The sequence below is a fragment of the Phyllobates terribilis genome, unplaced genomic scaffold, assembly GCF_046119375.1.
Source record: "Phyllobates terribilis strain yellow unplaced genomic scaffold, ASM4611937v1 Scaffold_11__3_contigs__length_659146591, whole genome shotgun sequence".
Taxonomy (NCBI): Eukaryota; Metazoa; Chordata; class Amphibia; order Anura; family Dendrobatidae; genus Phyllobates; species Phyllobates terribilis.
This window is the reverse complement of record NW_027362771.1, coordinates 143,903,070-143,908,009: the sequence shown is the minus strand read 5'-3', so window position 1 is coordinate 143,908,009 and position 4,940 is coordinate 143,903,070.

Below are 4,940 nucleotides of genomic sequence, written 5' to 3'. Positions count from 1 at the left end.
ACACCAGGCCTGAAAAATGATTTTTGGGGCCTAGAAATGGCAATGAGAAGGTTGATGTGATATATTGATTTGCAAGTCCTAGAAAATAGACACCAGGCCTGAAAATTTTTTGGGACGGCCTAGAAATGGCAATGAGAAGGCAGATGTGATATATTGATTTGAAACAGTACCAGAAAACACACACCAGGTCAGAAAAAATATTTTGGAGCCTAGAAATGAAAAATGATTTTTGGGCCCTAGAAATGGCAATGAGAAGGTTGATACGATATTTTTATTTACAAAAGTACTATAAAACACACACCAGGCCTGAAAACATTTTTATGGGGCCTAGAAATGGCAACAAGAAGGCGGATGTGATACATTGATTTGTAAAAGTACTATAAAACACACACCAGGCCTGAAATAGTTTTTTTGGGGCCTAGAAATGGCAGTGAGAACGCTGATGTGATATATTGATTTGCCAAAGTACTAGAAAACAGACACCAGGCCTGAAAAATTATTTTTGGGGACTACTAATAGCAATGAGACCACTTATGCCAATTACTGATTTCTCAGACTACTAGAAAAAACACAGCGACTTAAATTAATAGTACTCCCACAGGCAGAGAGGGTAGAGTACACACAGCGACTTTTAGCACAGTACTTTCACAGACAGGTTTGCAGAGTGCACACAACGGCTTTTACCACAGAAATAGCCCATTGATGGGTTGCAGAGTACACACAGCGTTGTGTTTAAACAAAAAGTGCAGAGGACTAGCAGATGATATACATCTCAATTTGTACACAAGATTAGAGGCAGGAATCACCCACATAGTGAAATATGTATATCTGCCTGACAGATTGGACAGAGCAATCGGAAGGAAACGACAACCAATAGAAATAATCCAATAGATTGATCAGATGTAAATTTGAATAAAAGAACCTTTATTTGTACAATAGGGTATGTGATGGCAAAGAAGAAGAGCACACACGCATATTAAAACAATGTGAAAAACATCAGTTGACAATTGAATAAAATATAGTTAAATACTGTACATAAAGTGCAGGAAGGACACCAGAGCAAGGTAAGAGCAACTAGTTATAGGTGCAATATTAGCAAGGTATATCTAGTATCGATATTAATAAATAGGTTGAGGCTAGTACAAAATTACAAAGGAGTTTCAAGTATAGAAAATTAGGACCAGGTGTATATATAAGGTGGTGGTTGCTGCAAGTACATGTACCTATCCCTGGGCCAAAAGTAAATTCTCCAATATTAAATAATATTAATATCGATGCTAGATATACCTTGCTAATATTGCACCTATAACTAGTTGCTCTTACCTTGCTCTGGTGTCCTTCCTGCACTTTATGCATTCAATTATATTTTATTCAATTGTCAACTGATGTTCTTCACATTGTTTTAATATGTGTGCGTGCTCTTCTTCTTTGCCACCATGTACCCTGTTGTACAAATAAAGGTTCTTTTAGTTAAATTTACATCTGACCTATCTATTGGACAGCGCTGTGTTTGCAGATTGCGCAGTTATAATCTCTCCCTCACTCCAGCTGCATCCTATTCCTACACTAACGAGATCATAATGGCGGCGGCACTCGTGATCCGGCATTTATACAGGCCGGGTCATGTGCTGTGCCGGGCAATCACAGCCATGACAATACTTGGCATGGCTGTGATGACTCCCAAAGTGCCCACAGTCTAAAAGCCTGTTGATTGGCTGCACTGCAGCCTTTCAACAAGCTTTATTAGACTGGCAAACCAGAACAGGAAACCGGACATAGAGTAAAATGTCTGTGTTCGGGGTTCAGTACGGAACACTAGATGTCCAATACGAACCCCAAACTTTCCGGTTCGGGTTTGCTCATCCCTATATATGACTCTTTGTATTTCATTTTACCACCATGGGTACTCCTGTTGCTTGTACCCTTGCTAATAGTTTCCAAGCAGTTTGAGGATATTTACAGTGACATATAAAAGTTTGGGCATCCCTGGTCAAAATTACTGTTACTGTGAAAAGTTAAGCAACTTGAAGATGAAAAAAAAATATATATATTGTCATTTTTTCATTTTAAAAATAACAAAAAGGAAAATGCGCCTATGCAAAAGTTTGGGCACCCTTGGAGATTTGTGTGCTCATATAACTTTGACCAAGGTTTCAGACATTAATTAGCCTATTAGGGTTATTGCTTGTTTTGTATCATTGTTAGGAAAGGCCAGTAGAAGCAAATTTTCCAGCTTCATAAAAACCAAGCCTCCTCTAACCTTATACTAAAAAACAGCAGCCATGAGGTCTTCTATGCATCTGCCTAGCACTCTGAAAAAAATGGTGAAGGCCCACAATGCAGGAGAATGCTATAAGAAGACAGCAAATAGTTTTCAAGTTGCCCTTTCCTCAGTCAAAATGTAATTGAGAAATCACAGTTAACAGGAACAGTGGAGGTCAAAATAAGGTCTGGAACACCAAGCAAAATTTCAGTGAGAGCTGTTTGAAGGATTGCTAGAGAGGAAACTCTGAACCCTTGTTTGAATGCAAAAGACCTTCAGAAAGACTTAGCTGACTCTGGAGTGGTACATTGTTCTACTGTTCAGAGACACCTGTACGAATATGGCCTTCATGGAAGAGTCATCAGAAGAAAACTTCTTCTGCATCCTCACGATAAAATTCAGTTACAGAAGTATGGAAAAAAACATCTAAACAAGACTGATGCATTTTGGAAACAAGTCCTGTGGACCGATGAGGTTAAAATAGAACTCTTTAACCACAATGATCAAAGGTATGTGTGACACCCCAAGGGTCTGGTTGCCACAGTAATAGAGATATTATGTCTGAGAGCAAGTGGGAGGTTTCTCTGGTCAGGAGCCCTAAGCATGCAACACTGCCCACCCAGACCTGGGAGGGGAGGAATCTGCCCTTATAAACTGGGTCTGGGGCGGGATTAAGTCAGTCAGAGCCTGGAGTGAAGTTCCAGACACAGGGAAAGCAAGAACAGGAGCTTTGTAGGAGCAGTAGCTGAAGTCCAGGGGCTGGAGCTGAGCAGAGCTCGCCCTGGACGAAGACACTAAAACCGGACACAGGAGTCCGAGGCTGTGGGGACTGATATAAACCCAGCAGCAGAAACCAGCCGGCAGGGGATTCCAGGTCCTCTGGCCATAGAAGCCCGGAAACTCAGTCACAAAGAAGGGACCAGCGCCGCCATCCAGGAGCGGAGGCTAACAGAAGGCCCCAAGTCACCAGCCATACGGGTGAGCACCACACGGTATACTCAGGGACGTGGGCTACTTGTAACCGCTGACAGCAAAGTAGCCAGGAAGAGTGCAGATTAACGGGGAGGCCTACAACTCCACCTGGCCAGGGGAACTCCTGCTTGCTCGCAGACTGACCAGGCCCCTTATACTAGCCAGTACTCCCGGGAGGGTCTGCCTTGTACCATCAGTAAAGACCCTGAACTGCACCACACGTCTCTGTGATTCCTTGCCGCACCAGCACCATTAGTACTGGGACCCTCACACCATCACTCCCATCATCTTCCACCTTAGCTGCCCTGAGGCAATACTTCTCCCGTGGGGAGTCATCCCATACTCGGCTGCGCAAACAACATCAGCCTCAGCGGTCTGCAGCGCAGCGGCGGTCCCCACTGACCGCAATCCACGGGTGGCGTAGTCGGACACTTATTACAATACAAATAGACTGCCACTGATTTGACCACCCTGGGCACGGACCGGGTCACCGCCACGGAGAACTACAACCCCCAGCGATCCGGCTCCGGGTATTCCCCCTGCACAGCAGCAGCAGCACAGGCCCAGGGGGCGCGTCAACTTTGACGTAGTCGGCAGGATTTCGTGCCCGCAACCACCGGGTACTGCGTGCCTGAAAAAGAGACTTTTATACTTACCTGTGGTGAAGTTTCCCGCCGTCCGGAGTCGTTTCCCGCCATCCGGAGCCGATTCCCGCCATCAGACGCCATCTTGGACCGTTTCCCGCCGTCTTCTGCCTTCTTCCCACCATCCGCAGCTGCTTCCCGCCTTCGGATGCCATCTTCGGGACGCCGCACGGGAAGAAGAGGGGCGTGGATGCCGAAAGCGCACGAGATCCGAAGCTCCGCCCCACGCTCCGCCCCACGCTCTGACGCTGCGCAAGGTCCTGGAAGGGAGGAAGAGCGACGCTGACGTCATCGGAGCGCGACGCCAGGTCCTCAACCCCGACGATCGACTGCGGAGCCGCGGCCTATGGAAGAAGAGCATCGCAAGGTAGGCCACGGTCCACTAGGGGGGAGGAGGATGCCGGATACCGAGGGGAGCTCCACTGGCACAGCCACCGCCAGCGCAACCGCTGCAACAGTCATGCCATTCACCATGCCCTATATCCCGGGGGCAACCTGGCTACCCTAGTACTCAGGGGAGTCACATACTCTAAATGACTTTAGAGAAAGACTGGATAGCCTCTTCCAGGTGTAACCCCTCACAGAAGAGCAAAAAGTGAGCATCCTGGTGGCCCAATTAATCGGGGCAGCCCAAAGGGAGGTAAAGTCCTGGCCACCTGGGAGGAAGAGGACTGTCAGAGACATATTAACCCGGCTGAAAGACACATTTGACACCCACACCTCAGCCGAAATAAAACTAAGATTTTATGGGTGCAAACAACGGGCACATGAGAGTATAAGAGACTATGCTCTAAACCTACAAGAGGCCCTGAGAGCCATTAAGCAGGCAGACCCTGACAGCGTGGGAAATGAAGATAAGCTGTTGACTGAACAATTTATTGAGGGTCTACTGTGCAATGCCCATCGAACCCAGTTGCGGGCAATGGCCTTACAGGACCCTGACCTGGACTTTGCACAGTTCAAGGACAGAGCCATCCGGGTGCTCCGAGAACCGGCACCAGGTGGCGCTGTGACCCACAGGCGCCCTGCTATCACTTACCACCAGGAGACGGCGCCCTTGT